General features: G+C 37.3%; 1 protein-coding gene across 1 annotated transcript in view; it reads left to right on the top strand.

Moving 5' to 3' along the window:
- LOC106065153 (octopamine receptor Oamb-like) overlaps positions 1-22,165 on the top strand; it is a 171,550-nt gene that overhangs the window by 56,237 nt on the left and 93,148 nt on the right. The window contains exon 2 of the mRNA XM_056009059.1: positions 12,395-12,489. The gene's annotated coding sequence lies outside the window, so the exon portion shown is untranslated. The remainder of the gene's footprint in view (positions 1-12,394; positions 12,490-22,165) is intronic.

Below are 22,165 nucleotides of genomic sequence, written 5' to 3'. Positions count from 1 at the left end.
GACCAGCGGCTCTCCCGCCTTTTATTAGATCACAATACAGAGTGTCTTGTTGAAGCAAGCGAAGCTTCTAAAAGTAATCAAAGGCGTATCTTTCCACTTGAGCTACTATTTATGTTCTATTTATGTGTCATGTTTCTCTGTTGTGTTATCTGTATATGAGAAAAGAGTCATTGTAATCACAACAAATTTCCGTAGGGATCAAACTATATGGAGAGCTCCCTGATTTGGAAACAACTGCGCAGTTCATCTCATGTATTGGTCTAGTCATCTGAACACTCCAACAGTTCATCTCATATATTGGTCTAGTCATCTGAACACTCCAACAGTTTATCTCATGTATTGGTCTAGTCATCTGAACACTCCAACAGTTCATCTCATGTATAGCTCTAGTCATCTGAACACTCCAATAGTTCATCTCATATATTGGTCTAGTCATCTGAACGCGCCAACAGTTCATCTCATATATTGGTCTAGTCATCTGAACACTCCAACAGTTCATCTCATATATTGGTCTTGTCATCTGAACACTCCAACAGTTCATCTCATATATTGGTCTAGTCATCTGAACGCGCCAACAGTTCATCTCATATATTGGTCTAGTCATCTGAACACTCCAACAGTTCATCTCATATATTGGTCTAGTCATCTGAACACTCCAACAGTTCATCTCATATATTGGTCTAGTCATCTGAACACTCCAACAGTTCATCTCATATATTGGTCTAGTCATCTGAACACTCCAACAATTCATCTCATATATTGGTCTAGTCATCTGAACACTCCAACAGTTCATCTCATATATTGGTCTAGTCATCTGAACGCGCCAACAGTTCATCTCATATATTGGTCTAGTCATCTGAACACTCCAACAGTTCATCTCATGTATTGGTCTAGTCATCTGAACACTCCAACAGTTCATCTCATGTATTGGTCTAGTCTTCTGAACACTCCAACAGTTCATCTCATGTATTGGTCTAGTCATCTGAACACTCCAACAGTTCATCTCATGTATTGGTCTAGTCTTCTGAACACTCCAACAGTTCATCTCATATATTGGTCTAGTCATCTGAACACTCCAACAGTTCATCTCATATATTGGTCTAGTCATCTGAACACTCCAACAGTTCATCTCATGTATTGGTCTAGTCATCTGAACGCGCCAACAGTTCATCTCATATATTGGTCTAGTCATCTGAACGCGCCAACAGTTCATCTCATATATTGGTCTAGTCATCTGAACGCGCCAACAGTTCATCTCATATATTGGTCTAGTCATCTGAACGCGCCAACAGTTCATCTCATATATTGGTCTAGTCATCTGAACGCGCCAACAGTTCATCTCATATATTGGTCTAGTCATCTGAACGCGCCAACAGTTCATCTCATATATTGGTCTAGTCATCTGAACGCGCCAACAGTTCATCTCATATATTGGTCTAGTCATCTGAACACGCCAACAGTTCATCTCATATATTGGTCTAGTCATCTGAACGCGCCAACAGTTCATCTCATATATTGGTCTAGTCATCTGAACGCGCCAACAGTTCATCTCATATATTGGTCTAGTCATCTGAACGCGCCAACAGTTCATCTCATTTATTGGTCTAGTCATCTGAACGCGCCAACAGTTCATCTCATATATTGGTCTAGTCATCTGAACGCGCCAACATAACAATGAAAACGGAGAAGAAGAAATGAAGCAGTCTTAGTCGAGAACCGTTTAACCCCATGATTGCCCACGTCATTGGTCAGATTCGTATTTAGTATAATGCCAGTGATCTTACTCCACCCCCCCCCCACACACACACACACACGAGCAGCTCAGGTAGATCGGAACGTAAGTACGGGGGAGAGAAAAAATTTGGGAAGAAATAAAGGAGGGGGGGGGGGTTCAATTGGCCTCGTTTTTACCTCGCTCCATGTTTGATTGTTTGGGTTATGTCACGTGACACAGCTGTTTAAAAAGAAAACCGCCCTTGCAATGACATGCTTAGTAGAAATAAACACAAGACACACGCGGCAGACGCCTACCTGGTGAGGCCAATCAAAACAAATGATTTGGCTAGATGCTGTTTAGCCTGTCATGAATGGAGGGGACACATACAAAACATTTTCCTCATGTTTGGGCTGTAGGAAAAAAAGGATGTGACGTTTCCGGAAGTGACCCCAATAGCCGCGAGCATCAAGACGAGCAGGTGTGAAAGCAGACGATAACTGGGTGGCATGTAACTGTATTTTGGGAAGAAAAAAAAAGGGAGGGAGTCTGAATGGCCTTGTTTCTACCTCGCTCCATGTTGGATTGTTTAGTTTATGTCACTGTACAGTGCCCGGTGACGTAGAGAAGAGAGCAAGGAAGGTAAAGAGAAAGTATGAAAGAGAAAGATCAACGAAAGTACAGAGAAATAGAAAGTATGAGAAAGAAAGAAAGAACGAGGAGTAAAGAGATAAAGAAATACGGCAGACAAAGAAGACTGCATGAAAAAGAATAAGAATATGAAATAGAAAGTATTATTCTGAGAAAGAAAGATGTTTTTTTTAGTGATGGGCAAAAGTTAACTAAAAATTTTAACTTAAAAAAATTAGTTAAGGCCATTGTTTAACTAAAAAAAAGTTTAGTTAAAATCGTAGTTTAATTAATATTATTTACTTACTAACTAAAAAGTTTAATTAAAATTTGTAAAACTTTTGAACATGTGGTCAGGGTTGAAACGCACTCCCTGTTTTCTGGTCATGTGATATCAATAAATTTGATTATCAAAAAAAAATGATGCAGTTAACAACTATTTAGTCAGTCTGCATTTGAAGAGGGTAAAGTAAGATCCTGGTAGAAGTTATGGAAGTAAATATTTGCAACTGAAAGTAGCAGTATTATAAAATGTTAAACATTTTTTGCCAAAAGCTTCTATGCAATATTATGAATGAGGTTGTTCCGAATTTTTTTTGTGAGCCACGTGGAGGTGTTTAATTTCTGTTTCTAGTGGGAATCTGATTAGTGAGGTCAATATTTAGTGGTTTTAATCAATTCATTTGCGGCAAACAATATTTTTTTAACTGCAGGAACATCAAGTATACCCTTTTTATAGTCTTAAGACTTATTATTGAGATCTATTCAGTCTAAATCAACAGCTAGGACTATATAGATCTAAAAGCATTAGGGTAACCAACTCTAGAAAAAAATCTTAATCCACACCCTCTCTGACCATAAAGTAAATAGACTGTGTCCAACTGATTTTAACAACCTGGTCAGCTAGACATACACATGACCACATGTAGGCCTAGTGTACTGTACGTGTTTAGTCGATAATACTGTAAGACTACCATGCATTAAGCGTTATACAATAGTGTTTGCTTAATGTGGAGAGGTCAGACAAAAAAATAACACAATGGCGTGGCTAGTCAAGCATGTTCGGAGATATATCTTTACACTAAAATAGTTATACACCCACCCTGCCCATAAAGTAAATAGACGGTGTGTCCGACTGATTCTAACAACCTGGCCAGATAGACGTACACGTGTAGGTCTATATAGTGTACTGAGTGTGCAGTCTATAATGACAAGATCACCCATTTTTTTTCCCTTGCGCGTTAAACGGTTACGCAATAGTGTTAGTTGTATTTTTAGTGGTCAGACAAGAAAATAGCACATCGGCATGGTTAGTCAAGCATGTATTTTACACTATAAAATAGTTATACAGGTCAAATGTTTCTTAAAACTCCAACGATTTCGTTTCTATTTCTTCGGATACTAGATCTAAATTTGAAATTCTAAATATATGTTATTTAATGAGATTTTAAACTTTACCAGTATAAGTAAGATTTGTCGTTATATAATAAGTTCATATATTTTTTTTAAAGAGTACCACTATTTTCTAAAGGTTTTAATTCAAGGGAAAAATACAAGCACACATATTTATTTAGACATTTTATTTTATTATAGATAAATATTACTAGAATGTTAAAAGAATAAGATGGAACCGTAGGCATACAGTCGGATGATTATATCTATATATATAGGTCTAGTTCAACCCCCCCCCTCCCCCTCCCCCCCAAAAAGTTATGAAAAAGTTTTTTTCATAGTTTAATTAACTTTCTTTAGTTTAGTTTAACTATCTTGTGAAATTCATGATAAACTAATAGTTTAACTACTTTATTTTAGTTGAAAACTAGTTTTAGTTAAACTTTTAAAAGTTAGTTTAGTTCCAATCACTAATGTTTTTAAAGAAAGAGTGCGAGGAAGAGAGAATGTGAGAGAGAAAAGAGAGAATGTGAGAGAATATTAGAAATAAAGAATATAACAGGTTTTTAAGAAAGCAGGAAGAAAGTTGGACAATAAACATAAGACACAGAATTAAACATCCGGTCTGCCTCTGACTTTCGGGAAGATTGAATGTCTGGTATCTGAGCGTATTTGTGGTTAATAAGAAAGGCCCGTCGTCTTTAATAGGAAGCAAACCGAATTCAAAATTAATTGTCTTTCATATTAATATGCTGTATGCTCTTGAACAGCTCAACTGTATCCGCAACTGCTGTTGCTGTTATATAAGATATACGAATAGTTATATTCCTCTTATTGTGTTTCTGGACTACAGTTACTTTGCCTTCCTTGGCTATCACCTGGGTAAGTGAAGAAGTCCGTAAATACTACAAAATATATGTTTATATCTTGGTTTTACAAATGTGCATGTATATTTTGAAATTCAATAATTAATTTCAAAACAAGGCGAGGAAGTTTCGGTTTAAGATACACTTTTTTTTTATTACGATTCATGCGATGGTGAAATGATTGTTAACCCTTAAAACGCGTGTGGTTGGTTTAGCCTCTAAACATCAGAATTGTAATTCCATTTTGTATGCCCTTATTGTAAAACAGCTCAGCACTTTAAGGGTTAAATAAGTGTTTCATTTTTTAAAAGATATTTGACTGACAAACGAACACACAGATAACGCGAAACTGATAGACCTGGCTCATTTCCGATATTCGTAATGTGAGACTAAAATAAAAGAATTTTGATTCCAATATTGCAAAGAAAGATTGAAATATTAAATGACCCTTCGCGATTCTCTACAATTAGAGTATAAGCATTTATCCCATATTCCAAAGTATCTAACCACACAAAAAGTCAAGTTACTATCAAATCGAATAATAAAAATATTTTATATATGTCCTGGGAGGTCGAGTAGGGCAAGTGCTGGGAGAGAGGGTGGTGGACATATCAACAACTCCTGCTTACACATGTATTACTTCCCCTTGTCAATGCTTTGGGAACAAGAAGAACAAACAATAACAAACCTGTACTTTCTGAAGGTAATGAATTGGTCACCAGAGTCCCAGAAGAGTACAGACTTAGGATCCAATCAATTAGAAGGGAAAAAACCACGGGAGAAAGACTGGTATCACCAGATAGGACTCATTAGTCGAAGGTTGTTGTTTTTTTTTCTTTTTCGGACCTGGAAATTGACCTAGCTCAAACTTTTGTTGACCAGCAGACTGACCTAGTTCTAAAATTTTGAAATACTTTAATCGTCCAGTAGACTGACCTTACGTAATTTTTTTTTTAAATATAACTTTTGTGGATTATTGAACTGTGAATGAGCGTAAGTTTATTTAAGGATCAATTTCTTTTCCTTCAAAAGAGATATAGGCACCAGTGGCGTAGCAAGGTACTTATAGGCCTGGCTCAGGAATGAGTCGCAAGGCCCCTTACGGTAAGTTGTGACCGGCCCTAACAATTGCTTGGCCCTATGCGGAACTGATTGAGCTGGGCCCAGTCTGTGTAGAGACAAGCACAATGTCAAATTTAAGACTTTGTATTAAAAATACATTCGTCTTTGCAATACATTTGTATTAAATGAAAGCTGACAAATTCCGTTTTTTCTTTTATTGCGCGTAGGATTGGCACCCCGAAATGAAAATTTTGTCTTTTTTTCATGAGACCGCGGAAACCCTGTTATTATATATAAGTTATAATGTTTAAATTTAATAATTTACATATAGAATTAGCGCGGGGCATATGAAAGTGCGGGGCCCACTACAGCCGCATAGGTTGCAGTGGCCTTAGGCCGGCCTTGAGTGTGAGTAATACTGTACCGAATGGGACAGTATAAATCCAAGAAAAAATCACAGACCTCAAACTGTTAACATTGTGTTTATGTGTATGTGTTTCTTATTTATATATATATAATAATAAGGCTAGTCTTCGAGTTCGAAGATCAGTGAGGAAAGCAATATTTCCCGTGGCTGCGCAGCCCCAGCTGTGACCTACATATTTTGCCACATCCAGGGCAAGAATAACCATTGTCCGCAGGCGGTCGATTTACATTTTCTTTTTGCCGTCTGCGTCTGTCCTCTACAGAAGATTTTCTTTTGGTCTCAAATGTGTATCCCGCGGCCTTCGTGAGTGACCTGCAGCTGTCTCGTTCTGAGGCCGCATGCAACCAGGTGCTCTCTTCTATGTCAGCCGAGGAAAATATATTATATTATATTATATAAATATATTATATATGTATATATGTAAAGTAAGTTATTTTCCTTGATATGAAAGCATATCAAAGTGTTGTGTGTAACTTTTGTAAAGTCAGAGTATGTTATTAAAGAGTCTGATGTAGCCAGCGTCTAGTGTTGGCGTCGCTGATTGAGTTCAGTGTTCCTTAGTGTATTATTAAGCTTATAAGTGTATCATTGTTTAAGCTAACACAAACCACACACAAAGTGCGCATGTTACTCTAGGGAGAACAAAGAACGAAGTCCTCAATCATCAGGTCATTGCAAAGGTTTTGTAAAATGTAAAATGTTTTACATGTTTCGGATGTTCCTTCAGAGTTGAAGATAAATTAACTTCCTAGTCCAAACCTCCCGCAGGACGACGGAGGATGGCATCGGGCAGGGTATGACAGTCCGAATGACAGACCAGCGCGCGAACCGCACGACCGGGCAGCCCCCCAATGTCAATGTCACGGGTCAACTATCGGGTGTGGGAGAAGTGACGTGTTCTCTAACTTTTTACCAAACAGACAGAGTGAGTTGATATAAGCTGTGTTTAAATTACTTTAAATAAATAAAAAGAGTCATTGTCTACTGCGAGTGAGGACTGTGTTCTATGGCATTGTGAATTTGTTATATGTAGGATGATGTGCAGCCATTACTAATCACCCATTGCAAATTTAATAGAATGTGTTCAATAAAAATATCTTGTTGTACTGTCTATACTTGGTAACAATTCGCCTTTTCCAACAAGTAAATATATGCAGTAATATTAAGGAAAAAAAACGACAAATGAAAACAAACTTCTTTTTTCTTTGAGTGCACTTTCACATTGTTAGCACATTATAAGGATTATTATTTTTTTATTTTTATTATTATCATTATTATTAGTAGTAAAAATTTTAGCACGTTAGAATTTAATGAAATGCTGCACTGACTATTTCTGAGTTAACTTCCTTTAATGGATTTCATACTAGAGTAACACATTTACAACTCTTCTTACTAGGAACACCTTACATTTTTCATCTTAACAGAATAAACCCCACACACTCACCCACACACTCACCCACACTCGCCCACACACTCACCCCTCTCTAGACACATATACAACTGTGAATATTATCCTCTTTGAATCGCGTAAATTAATCCACCTTAAGCAGACCCTATTACCACTACAACCCAACAGAACCAAAATTCTATATGGTAGTGTAAAACAGCTAAAAAAAGTAATACTGTACTCCTTAGGGCAGGGGTTCTCAACCTGTGGGTCGCGACCCCCTTAGGGGTCAATTGACGATTTGCCAGGGGTCGCCTAAGACCATTGAAAATATGTATTGTTATTGTCTATTCCTCTATTGGTGTATGTGTGTGTGTGTGTGGGGGGGGGGGGGTTGCGGCAGAGTGGGGGATTGTAAAAAGGGGTCGCCGAGCATAAAAGGTTGAGAACTCTGCCTTAGGGCATTCTGCATTACAAATGTTGCCTGTTCGAGTGGTTAGTTGTCTCGATGGTCCTGGGTTTGAACCCAGTCCTGCGGGAGCAGTGGCGTAACTAGGGTGTGGGACAGCGTGTGGGGGGAGAATTTTAAAATCCCCTTGGGCTCCCACTTCGAATTTTTTTTTTACATTAAATATAAAATATTACGCAAAATGCAGGGGCCTAAAGAGGTCAAACATCCCGGGCCCCCACATGATGAAAAATTCCTAGTTACGCCAATGTCAGGGAGGTTCGGGAATGGATATTATAATCTTCATTCTGAAAGAACAAGCGAAACATCTAAAACGAATGATCCGCCTATGTCATTAACTGCTGTATTGCCGGCGTTCATATTTGACGAAAAGGTCATAGGTCATAGGCACACTCTTTGTGACAAGTACATGAGATGTAAATAAAATAATGATTGCCTCCCCGCTGAAACAAAACGTCGAGTGAGTGCGCGCGTGCGTGCGTGTGTGTTTACTCTTTTGTTCGATGTTATCTACTTTGTGTCAAACCCGGCAGACGTCTGGCAGGGCACGTACCATCAGGTCATCGCACCAACCAAATAAAATTACGTCTGCTACGATTATCGTCCGATGAAAATTTGCGCTCGCCGAGGTAGACTCGATATTGAATTACCGACGCTTAAGTGACTCCGTAATCGAACTGGATGCCATTATACTTCAAATACGATAAAACAGAATAACGCGCATCGATTACAGCTTCGATTACTGCAGTTTCTCTGCAAATTGGGAGTAAGTGATAAATGAAGACTGATGCGAAAAATAGGGAAGGATTGAGGGGGGGGGTGCTAGAGGCTAAAGGCTTAACTCTTAATGAAAACAAATAGATTAGAGAGTGGGATTTAAATGTAGACATACAAGTTACAGTAGAGACCAGATGGTAGTAATTACGTTAAATTCCTAAGGTGGTCGATTCCTAATAAAGATCAATGAGTGACAGAGTAGACTATAAATAAAGTTAGTAAATAAAGTTCCCCTTTCAGACCTTGCAATCTATAGGGCAGATGATGTAAAGGTCACCTCTTTTTGTGGCCCTTGGTTAACGAGGTTATCATGTGGCCAGCACAACGACCACCCGCCTTTACTTTCCCCAACTAATGTCAAGTCAGGTACCCATCAGAGCTGGGTAAACTCAAGAGGCACCTAATGATCCTGAAAAAAAAAATCCCAATCTTCACTGAGATTCGAACCCTATCCCTCAGGTTTGGAAGCCAAGCGCTTAATCATTTAACCACCTCGCCCTCTAGACTATAAATACAGACAAATAAATTTCACTAAAAGAGTAGACTTCCAAATAAGACTTAAAAATTGACCAATACAAAAACTTAGAGAGTAGGCCTACAGTTCCAATGGAGACATACAATATTATTTAAGAGTAGACTATTTATACATGTACGTAAACAAAAAATCGAACTAGAAATATGACCAAAACGAAACAGTTCTAAAAGATATTTTTTAAAATTAAAACGCAATATATGAAATCACACTGTCTGGTACAATTTCTGTACCCGCTATTTCCCCCACATCCCATTCTAGGGTCTAGTTATTCACTGTACCTTACAAAACATCCATCAATCAAAATATTAACCAATTAATTAATAAATTAGTAGTTATTAAGTAATTTGTTTGATATTGATTAGGGGGAATAAATACTATAGTATTGATTAAATGTAGAGTTCTTTCCTCCTAGATAAGCTTTTTTTTTTTGTTGTTGTTGTTTTTGTGTGGGGATTTCTTTAAGTATTACTTTTATATTAGGCTAGTTCAAGAAAGTATCACTTTTGTATTTACTAGGTCGCAGAAAAACAATGGCCCAGTAGAGTTGAAATCTCAATTAACATGAATAGGTAATGAAAGGCATTAATATATCTACTAAATAGTGATCATCCTTGTACGATTATATGGAACTCATGTCATACATGAATTAGAAAATTGAAACAGCAAGTTCAGTTTAAACACAATTTTATTTTTTTGTTGCTTTTTTTAACACTTTCTTATCATTTAGAAAATATATTTAAACAAGGTTCTTTGATAAAGACAAAATACTTCTATATATGTATGTTTTTTAAGACAGACATTAATAATGACGATTTTACTCGCCACCGAAAAACCTCTATTATAGTTTTGCGTTGTCTTTTTATTCGTCTGTTGGTCCGTCTGTCCATCTTGTTGTCACAGTTTCATCCCAAAAGCTAAAAGCGCTTTGAAAATCCGATTTAAATGTAATCTTTTGCGAGCTAAAAATAGTTGTAACGGATAGTTTTAGAATTTCGATGCTGAAACCTACATTGAGTTCAATATGCAATCCTAGTATTTTTTTTATAGAAATGCTCCTGTTTTACAATAATACATAGAAGTTTTATGTAGAAAAAAAAAACAAATATGATAACAATGTCTTACAACTGATATAAAGGTGAAATGGAATTTTTGTCAAGTATACACAAATATATAGTTTAAAAGAGATAAAAGTTAAAATAAAAATTAAGTAAAAAAAATGCACATCTTAATGTCACTCGTCTATCGCTTGTTCCCCCTTCTTTTAAAGTTCCACAACCCTTTTTTTTAACCTCAACTAAGACACACATCCTCTCGATTGCATCAGAACCTACTTAGCCCACACAGACAAACCGTTCGCCCACACAGACAAACCGTTCGCCCACACAGACAAACCGTTCGCCCACACAGACAAACCGTTCGCCCACACAGACAAACCGTTCGCCCACACAGACAATCCGTTTACCCACACAGACAAACCGTTCGCCCACACAGACAAACCGTTCACCCACACAGACAAACCGTTCGCCCACACAGACAAACCGTTCACCCACACAGACAAACCGTTCACCCACACAGACAAACCGTTCGCCCACACAGACAAACCGTTCGCCCACACAGACAAACCGTTCGCCCACACAGACAAACCGTTCGCCCACACAGACAATCCGTTTACCCACACAGACAAACCGTTCGCCCACACAGACAAACCGTTCACCCACACAGACAATCCGTTCACCCACACAGACAAACCGTTCGCCCACACAGACAAACCGTTCGCCCACACAGACAAACCGTTCGCCCACACAGACAAACCGTTCACCCACCTGTACTCAATGGTTACATCCTCTCGATTGCATCAGAACCTACTTAGCCCACACAGACAAACCGTTCGCCCACACAGACAAACCGTTCGCCCACACAGACAAACCGTTCGCCCACACAGACAAACCGTTCGCCCACACAGACAAACCGTTCGCCCACACAGACAAACCGTTCGCCCACACAGACAAACCGTTCGCCCACACAGACAAACCGTTCGCCCACAGACAAACCGTTCACCCACACAGACAAACCGTTCACCCACACAGACAAACCGTTCACCCACACAGACAAACCGTTCGCCCACACAGACAAACCGTTCACCCACACAGACAAACCGTTCACCCACACAGACAAACCGTTCACCCACACAGACAATCCGTTCGCCCACACAGACAAACCGTTCGCCCACACAGACAAACCATTCGCCCACACAGACAAACCGTTCACCCACACAGACAAACCGTTCGCCCACACAGACAAACCGTTCGCCCACACAGACAAACCGTTCGCCCACACAGACAAACCGTTCACCCACCTTAACTCAATGGTTACATCAGAAACAGACACATACACGGCACACCACAAGGGGAGACAATATGAGCTTAGGCGATAAGTTTCAAAGTTCATGTGAAGTGAATCTATTGTTGACATGAGGTTATATTGTGTGATGTTAGCATGTTGTGGAGTGTGAAGAAAGGCAGTATTAGTTAGTTGTTAGTTGCTACAGACAGAGCATTAATTTAAATGTTAGTCTTGAAGAATGGTGCAAGATCAGTGGCAATGCCGTAAGCTGTGTTGGATATGCCAGACGAATCCAGGATGCCGAGTGTAAGAAAGTGTTTTTATAGAGACAAAAATTCTTTAAAAAACTATATGTATATAATTCTCTTCATGGCTCAAGAGTTTGGACACCAAGTAATGGAAAGATCACTCTTTTATTTCCGCAAGTCGGACGGACTAGAGTTACCCCACGCAATTCTAGAGGCGAAAATAAAAGAGGAGGGGGGAGAACAAGTAGTATTCACCTATCAATAAATAGAAGGGCTGGATTTAACTATTGTGGGGCCCAATGCGAAACGGATTTCGCGGGGCCCAGTTCGGGTAGGGATACGGATTATAATTGAAAATTAAGAGTTTGTATCAGAAAATATATTCGCACAGAAAGAGGAGTATACTTTTATATAATTCTAAGGAATGCCTGGACTTCGCATTTTACCAGTAGCATCTACATTTAGAACTTAGCGGATCCCAACTTTTAGGTAATTTTTTTTTGGTAATACAATATTTATGTTATTGTTTTTCTTCTCTACCCAGAACCACTTGAAATTATCTTAAGGATTTAGATGTTCGTGCTTCTGGATGTCTTGGGGACGCCTGATCTATTTCCTTACCTGAGCTCTTGAAAGAGGGTAAGTTTATTGACTTAATCTACCTGATTACATAGGTGTACCAATCGGTAGGTAATAAACTGACATAGCTAATAACGACTTCTGGTGTTTAGCCAGGGCGTAGAGAAAAGAAAATAGAAAGTTTTTATTTTTTGTTTATATTACATTCAAGGGCGGCGCTTTGTTCTTGAAGAAAAGGAGGTTGTAATTAAGAAATGTTTAAGAAATCCATTTAGAATGTTTATTTTGTTCATCTGTGCACCTTTAGAGAAAATTATATAATTCTTGTACGTTTTATTTAATTGCTTTTTTATTTAGCTCTTCAACTCATTTTACTGTCAATGTTAAGGAATAGCTGTGCCTGTATCAATGTAACAGACCTTATAGTGCCGGAACTGACCTTAGAACAATGTAAAAACATACAGAATTTTAACAAACCTTACAGCTATGTAACAAACTTTAGAATAATATATAAAACTTAGAAGAATATAAAAACAAACCAGCAACGAAGAATTGTAACTTACATTCGGCTTTGTAATAGACCTCAGCGCAATTTAACAGATAATACAATAATAAAACAGATCTTGGAGCTTTGCAACTTACATCAGAGGGACATTGGCCGCCTTAGTGATTACAGTATTGCGACAGACCTTAGAGTATTGTAACAGACCTCACAGCATTTTAACAGACCTTATTGTTACGAACCTTACAGCATTATAACAGATTAAAATGACAGATCTTAGAGCATCCTAACAGAACAAATGTAACAGACCCTAGCCTGTCCATATCTCTTTTAGTCTGACTTGTTTCGAATTAATCTAAACACATATTCGTATTCAACTAACTTTGGTTTCGGCTGTTGATGAATTAAAAATGGAACAAAGTTTCTTGGTTTTGTCAGGTAATTACTTTTAGTTTGTATAGTACGTAGAAAAATTGACTTGTGTGTTTTATTGTAGCTTTTATGTCTCTTCTTGTGGTTCTCAGCTAATTGAATAATCTGAGCAATAAAAGACAAAACAGAAGGCAACATCGTAATGAGATTACTCTAACTGTTTGTGACCGGTGTGCCCTCTTTAACCCTTTGGCTACTCGCGCCGCTGGTAAACTGATGTAATAAGGTGCTTCCCCCCTCCCCACTCCTCCTTGCACCACCCAGCTGATGGCGACGCCCAAACTGTGAAGGGAACGGCTGCGTAGACATCGTTAGCTCCACGCGAGCAGATGCACGGGTGGCCTCAATCCAGTTAAGCTGGACATTACCAGGCAGGGTTAATAAGATTACACCGCAGTGGACTCCCCCAGCTCTTATTACACCCCAGTGTACTCTCCCCCCTCCCCTTTCAGCTCTTATTACTCCCTGCTGCACATCCCCCCTCGCCACCTCTTACTTCTCTGACCCCCCTCCCCCCCCATTATCATGTGTTGTCCCTGGCTAAAAGACATGAAAATGGTTTTAACAGGGCATAGGTGAGACCAGGATAAAGTGTAATGGAGTTTGACCGCACTAGGAGTGAACTCGAGAACCACACCCTATTACAGCTCTACTTAATAGATCTAGTACCTCGTGACGAAAGGCCGTGTAGGCATCTCAGCCAGTTCCCTGTGACGGTCTTAGACATTCACTGACATCCTCCCTCTCCTACCCGCACACACACACACACACACACACACACACTTAAGAAATAACGCACATCTGATACATTTTGAGGAGGCTTCCGAACCTGGGGTCATGGGTTTAAATGTCGGTGACGACTGGGATTTGGAATTTGGTTTTTTTTTAGGGCGCCCCTTAACATCATTTGCCCTATTGATCGCAAGTTCTGATAGGATAACTTTTCTTCAACTTTTTTATAGAACAAGGGAAATAATTTCACTAGGTTTGTTTTAATAGCAGACGCATGACGTAATAAGCTACCAGTAAACACAACTTCAAGAATACGATGGTGTCCCACCCCAAGAAACTAGACATTTAGTATAATAAACAAATCGAGTCAACGTCAGTACATATGACAAAAGGGATTTCCAATGTTTGTACCATCTTTAAAATGTAATAGTGTAGTGCAATTTAGTTCTTATACGACTACTTACACGTAATAAACAACCATCTTCCAATCACCAATGTGAAATCACAATAAGTCTTGGGCCCTGGAGCAATGAACCCCTTCGCGGTGTGGATTCTACGCCACTGCTTCAGACCGAGACCAGTCATTATAGAAGTCCTGAACACTGGCGTGCAACGTCACAACCTGTGGGCAGTCTAGACACAGGTCTGTACGACGTGGCGACGAGCTATTGGTCTAAACTGCCCACAGGTCGTAACGATGCAGGTCAGTGTTGATTCCATTTATAACGAATGGTCTCAGTCAGACCCCTACTTTTAGCTTCATCAGCAAACGCCTCTGTTTTAATTAATCTATCGGCAACTCAACGTTCATTACTGACTATACAAACAATTTACATGGGGAGAATATTATTCCTATTGTTTTGATTCGACATTATTTTTCTTTCCGGTATTAGCCAGTTAAGTTTGCCAGGTTGCCAGTTAAGCTGAGCTCGAAACAGGTGGCCAAACAAGAGATTTTTCTGTACAGACGATTTAATTTGTTGCCGAACAGATGCTTAGAGTTATGGAAATCATAGAAGTAAAAGTATGAATCAGAAAGATTTGTTTCATATTGTAATAAAGATCAAAGAAATGTCTTCGGGTTGAAAACACACCTACACGCACATAAATCTATATGTGTAGTGTAGACCTGATAATCACGCTTATTAATGGGATAAGTACAAGTAGTGAAAATAACGTCCCCTTTCAGACCTTGCGATTTGTAGGGTCAATGATGTTAAGGTCATCTGTTTCTTTGACCGAATGTTAACGAGCAGGGTGTCATGGGGCCAGCACAACGACCAACCGCCTTTACTTTCCCCAGCTAAAGTCAGGTACCCTATAGAGTTGGGTGGACTCATTGGCGCCCTAAAAATCCCGAAATTCAAAATCTCATTCTTCATCAAGATTCGAACCCAGGACCTCAACTTCGGAAGCCAAGCGCTTAACAACTTAGCCAAGGCACCCCCTATTAATGGATGGTATTATTCAATTATTATTAGCCACTTAGACAATCTTGAATTGAGTTAGAGGAGAGAGAACTACACAGCCAATAGAAAAAAAAAATAAAACTAATCGTATGGGTCACTAAAAAAAAACAACAAAAAAACCCAGACGCCATTTTAAAAAAAACCCAATAAAACATAAATGAACAATTTTTATTTAATTATTATTAGCCACTTGGACAATTTTGAACAGAGTTAGAGGAGAGAAAACTACACAGCCAATAGAAAACGAAGTAACACTAATCGTATGGAGCACTAAAAAAACAAACCCAGACACCGTTTAAAAAAAAAACTACAAAACAAAACAGATCAATATCAGTGTTGAAATATGTTTGATACCGACAGACCTAATGCATCCACAACGCTGTTGAAATATGTCTGATACCAGCAGACCTAATGTATCCACAGTTGGTCGAGCACTGTGCTAGCGGAGAAACACACACACACATACCTCTCACATTAGTACGAGATTAGTTGGCAAGAAAACTAGACTAATACATCAAGATACTTCAGGATATAATGGCGGCTACATTTCTTGTTATCTATTTCAATTCCCAATTTCCTTAACGTTTTGAAAACAAGTGTGACGCCATCTTGTAGGTATAGATATATAATTCAAAATATCTAGGTCTTCTTCTTCTTCTTCTAGCCAGCTTATTGCTGCAGAGCTGTCAGCTCTTTTTGAAGACTGTGCCAAGGAAAAAATCTAGGTGTTCTAATAAATACAATATTACCATGGAATCTCATATTGATAAAAATCATGAAATGTAAAAAAAAAAAAAAAAAAAAAAAAAAAAAAAAAAAAAGCATAAGGTTTTTATTAAAAGGAATTTTTATAAATCAAACAAGAACATAAAACTAAAATTGTTATTTAACCTTGATTAGACTAACATTAGAACATGCATCCACTGTTTGGAACCCCCATAACTTAAGAAAACATTAAGAAACTAGGACGGACGTAAAATAGCCATGAGATTAATAACAAACGAATATTCAAATCTGATTAGAGTAGCTCCTTTAGTAAAATCACTAAATTTAGAGACACTGCAGGACCAAAGACTAAAAAGTAGAGTAGGAGTTATACATTAAACACTAAACCATAATTTACAAATACGAAAACAAAACCTAAGAAAATAAAACACTCGGAAAAGACGCAGAGATAATCTATGTTAGGGTAAATCTGTAAAAGTACTCCTTTTTCTCTAATGCTTTTAGAGCATGGAATGGGTTGCCTGAGTCTGCCAGAAAAAAAAACAACTAATAAAATACACAGAAAGACTCAATGATAAAGGCCCCTTTCTTATTCCATATATAATATGCTCGGACCAACGTGTACAATTGCTCCTTTCCCCCTAGTGCTATTAGAGCATAGAATGGAAAACCAAAGCCTTGAAATATTTTAAAGTAACTGATTAACAAGCATAACTAGTTTGACATAGGGACACTCGTAGAAGTAATTATCTTCTCTTTTTGAAGTAACGCCTGTAATTTATAAGATAAGATAATAAATAAAAAAAGGTGCCAAGATATTTGGTCTATTCTATGTTAAACTAGTCCTGTAGAATTGTATTAGCAATTTGTGTTCGTGTCTATTCGCAATTTCTTGTATATAGGAGCAATTTCTTTTCTTATATATGAGCAATTTCTTTTCGTATGCATGAGCAATTTCTTTTCTTATATATGAGCAATTTCTTTTCTTATATATGAGCAAATTCTTTTCTTATATATGAGCAATTTCTTTTCTTATATATGAGCTATTTCTTTTCTTATATATGAGCAATTTCTTTTCCTATATATGAGCAATTTTTTTTTCTTATATATGAGCAATTTCTTTTCGTATGCATGAGCAATTTCTTTTCTTATATATGAGCAATTTCTTTTCTTATATATGAGCAATTTCTTTTTTTTTTATACATATGAGCAATTTCTTTTCTTATATATGAGCAATTTCTTTTCTTATATATGAGCAATTTCTTTTCTTATATATGAGCAATTTCTTTTCTTATATATGAGCAATTTCTTTTCCGGTGTATTAGCAAGTGTACTAGTAATGTATTTATGTTGTGTCTTGGTTTCACCTACACCACACAGCGACTCAATGAGGAAACTCCCTTTATTAACAGGTTGTTAGCCCTTACATGGCTCTAAGGTCTGATTATTCTGTAAGCCTTTATATAGCTCTTAGGTTAGATTGTTTTGTAAGCCTTTATATAGCTCTTAGGTTAGATTGTTTTGTAAGCCTTTATATAGCTCTTAGGTTAGATTGTTTTGTAAGCCTTTATATAGCTCTTAGGTTAGATTGTTTTGTAAGCCTTTATATAGCTCTTAGGTCTGATTGTTCTGTAAGCCTTTATATAGCTCTTAGGTCTGATTGTTCTGTAAGCCTTTATATAGCTCTTAGGTCTGATTGTTCTGTAAGCCTTTATATAGCTCTTAGGTTAGATTGTTTTGTAAGCCTTTATAGAGCTCTTAGGTCTGATTGTTCTGTAAGCCTTTATGTAGCTCGTAGGTCTGATTGTTCTGTAAGCCTTTATATAGCTCTTAGGTCTGATTGTTCTGTAAGCCTTTAAAGAGCTCTTAGGTCTGATTGTTCCTAGCGCACCACTCATTCAAATATCAACAAATAGAAACTGGTAAACAATGCAATCAACAAGTCTAGTTAGTCCAGCCAGTAATGAATGGTAATCCCTGCAGGTCACCAAGGGCAGACCGAGACCATGCGTTACAGAAGGCCTGAACACATGGTCTGTACGTCATGGCAACTCGCAATTTCTTGTATATAGGAGCAATTTCTTTTCTTATATATGAGCAATTTCTTTTCGTATGCATGAGCAATTTCTTTTCTTATATATGAGCAATTTCTTTTCTTATATATGAGCAAATTCTTTTCTTATATATGAGCAATTTCTTTTCTTATATATGAGCTATTTCTTTTCTTATATATGAGCAATTTCTTTTCCTATATATGAGCAATTTTTTTTTCTTATATATGAGCAATTTCTTTTCGTATGCATGAGCAATTTCTTTTCTTATATATGAGCAATTTCTTTTCTTATATATGAGCAATTTCTTTTTTTTTTTATATATATGAGCAATTTTTTTTTCTTATATATGAGCAATTTCTTTTCGTATGCATGAGCAATTTCTTTTCTTATATATGAGCAATTTCTTTTCTTATATATGAGCAATTTCTTTTTTTTTTATACATATGAGCAATTTCTTTTCTTATATATGAGCAATTTCTTTTCTTATATATGAGCAATTTCTTTTCTTATATATGAGCAATTTCTTTTCTTATATATGAGCAATTTCTTTTCCGGTGTATTAGCAAGTGTACTAGTAATGTATTTATGTTGTGTCTTGGTTTCACCTACACCACACAGCGACTCAATGAGGAAACTCCCTTTATTAACAGGTTGTTAGCCCTTACATGGCTCTAAGGTCTGATTATTCTGTAAGCCTTTATATAGCTCTTAGGTTAGATTGTTTTGTAAGCCTTTATATAGCTCTTAGGTTAGATTGTTTTGTAAGCCTTTATATAGCTCTTAGGTTAGATTGTTTTGTAAGCCTTTATATAGCTCTTAGGTTAGATTGTTTTGTAAGCCTTTATATAGCTCTTAGGTCTGATTGTTCTGTAAGCCTTTATATAGCTCTTAGGTCTGATTGTTCTGTAAGCCTTTATATAGCTCTTAGGTCTGATTGTTCTGTAAGCCTTTATATAGCTCTTAGGTTAGATTGTTTTGTAAGCCTTTATAGAGCTCTTAGGTCTGATTGTTCTGTAAGCCTTTATGTAGCTCGTAGGTCTGATTGTTCTGTAAGCCTTTATATAGCTCTTAGGTCTGATTGTTCTGTAAGCCTTTAAAGAGCTCTTAGGTCTGATTGTTCCTAGCGCACCACTCATTCAAATATCAACAAATAGAAACTGGTAAACAATGCAATCAACAAGTCTAGTTAGTCCAGCCAGTAATGAATGGTAATCCCTGCAGGTCACCAAGGGCAGACCGAGACCATGCGTTACAGAAGGCCTGAACACATGGTCTGTACGTCATGGCAACTAGCTATTGGTCTAATCCAGGGGTTCTCAACCTGTGGGTCGCGACCCAGTTGGGAGTCGATTGACGATTTGCCAGGGGTAGCCTATGACCATCGAAAATATGAATTGTTATTGTCTATTCTTCTATTGCTGTGTGGGTGGGGGGTCGTGGCAGATTGGGTGATTATAATAAGGGGTCTCCGAGCAAAAAAGGTTGAGAACTGGACTCTAAACTTTCAAATGTCAGGCTTTCATGTTGCTAGCATGACAGCATCGTCACTCCAACTATATCTTATCATGGTGCTTCAAGTATATATGTACATATGTTTGTATGTGGTGCTTCAAGTATATATGTACATATGTTTGTATGTGGTGCTTCAAGTATATATGTACACATGTTTGTGTGTGGTGCTTCAAGTATATATGTACACATGTTTGCATGTGGTGCTTCAAGTATATATGTACACATGTTTGCATGTGGTGCTTCAAGTATATATGTACACATGTTTGTATGTGGTGCTTCAAGTATATATGTACATGTTTGTATGTGGTGCTTCAAGTATATATGTACATATGTTTGTATGTGCTGCTTCAAGTATATATGTACATATGTTTGTATGTGGTGCTTCAAGTATATATGTACATATGTTTGTATGTGGTGCTTCAAGTATATATGTACATATGTTTGTATGTGCTGCTTCAAGTATATATGTACATATGTTTGTATGTGGTGCTCCAAGTATATATGTACATATGTTTGTATGTGGTGCTTCAAGTATATATGTACATATGTTTGTATGTGGTGCTTCAAGTATATATGTACATATGTTTGTATGTGGTGCTTCAAGTATATATGTACATATGTTTGTATGTGGTTCTTCAAGTATATATGTACATATGTTTGTATGTGTCTAATCTCAATGAACTATGGACTGTTGTCTATATCAACCCTACAAATACGCGTTTTTTTTTGTTGTTCTTGTTGTTGTTGCTGTTGTTTTTTAATAATTTTAATTAAACTAATCAATGTTATACTATAAAAATATTGACACAATATTAATATGCTAGATAAGGAATCAGACGTTAAAGTATTAATATGATATTCCAAATCTTCAGTTTACAATAAAGATTTAGAATTCAAATGTAAATTAATTATACAATGGAAAAAATCATAGATTCATGTCCATTTGGTGTCCTGCGCCATGTGCATCAATATCGAGCCTTACGGTGTGGTCGTTATGGTAAACTAAACTAAAGCTCTTAGCAACCACGCAAATAGACTTGTGTTGCAAAAAGAGTTTAGAAGGACTTGAATACATTTAGTTTTTCTTTCTTTAAAAAAAAATAAATTATCAACTCACTGGGTGTTATTTCATCACAATCGTCTTGTCTGTATGCATGTCATCGTAATGTCAGACAACTCAATTCGCTGTTTATTCAAGAATCACCTCCCTTGAATGAAACGACTTCATTTTAGACATCAAGGGCTATATTTAAAACAATTGTCTATTTACATTCCTCCACTTCCCCTGGAGACGAGTTTTAGTTTAACAATTTATTTTCAGGAAATCAGACATCTTAATTCATGGCTACAAATAGACCTTGTCTGCTTTATATCCGGACATGTCATTGTTTTCTTGTGTTTTAATAGCGATACAATGTTTATCTTAATTATAATGTTCACGGATGTCAAGAAACTTTGGATTTGATTCGTATATTCCGATAAAACTTTTTAAACAGCCACAGAATGTCATAATCTGCCCTGATACTCCTGCTGTCAAAGATTGAATGATATTTTAGTCACAAGATGAAGGCTATGTGTTACTAGGCTAAAAGTTGGGTTGAGGATTCCTTACATGTGGTCACGTAACCCGCTTTAACTCTTTAACTCCGTAATTATTTTTCCACGTTCTGACAGAATTGTTCATTTTTTACATTTGTACATTCTACCCTGCTATGATTAAACTTCAATAACATTTTTGTTTGTAATCAGAAAAGTTACTTTTGGTATAGAATTATATGAGAATGCATGCTCTTTTATATAGCATAAATTAAAGCTTTTAAAACCAAACATTAATTCAATTTAATGTGGTCAAATCAACGATGATTCGGTTATTAAGAGAGAAAGAGTTAAGTCTTCCCCAGAGACCGTAGGTAACTTATAGCAAGAACTGCTTATGTAATAATAATTATAGATTTTATATAGCGCTTCTTTCATGCTTATAGCATGCTCAGAGCGCCAGTGTCCAATCTCATTTCTGGATCAGTATCTGGGAGAAGGTTTTCCGTTCTGCCTTTAGGCGCTCAGTAAACACAACTCTGTTCGAGTCGGGTGTCGAACCTCGAGCCCACTTCATAGCCAAGCCAAGTTCAAGCGTACTTAGCCTCTCGACCACGCTTCCCACCAATATACAATATATTGTTGATCAGGGCCGAATTTAACCTACAGGCAAAATAGTTTATAGCTTAGGGCCCCCCAAAAAATATTTAGCTCTGACATGTATACCTGAACTTATAAAGGGCCCCATGTCTCAAAATAGCCGAGTGCCATTG

This window comes from Biomphalaria glabrata, chromosome 13 (genome assembly GCF_947242115.1).
Source record: "Biomphalaria glabrata chromosome 13, xgBioGlab47.1, whole genome shotgun sequence".
Lineage (NCBI taxonomy): Eukaryota > Metazoa > Mollusca > Gastropoda > Planorbidae > Biomphalaria > Biomphalaria glabrata.
This window is presented reverse-complemented; position numbering and strand designations above follow the sequence as displayed.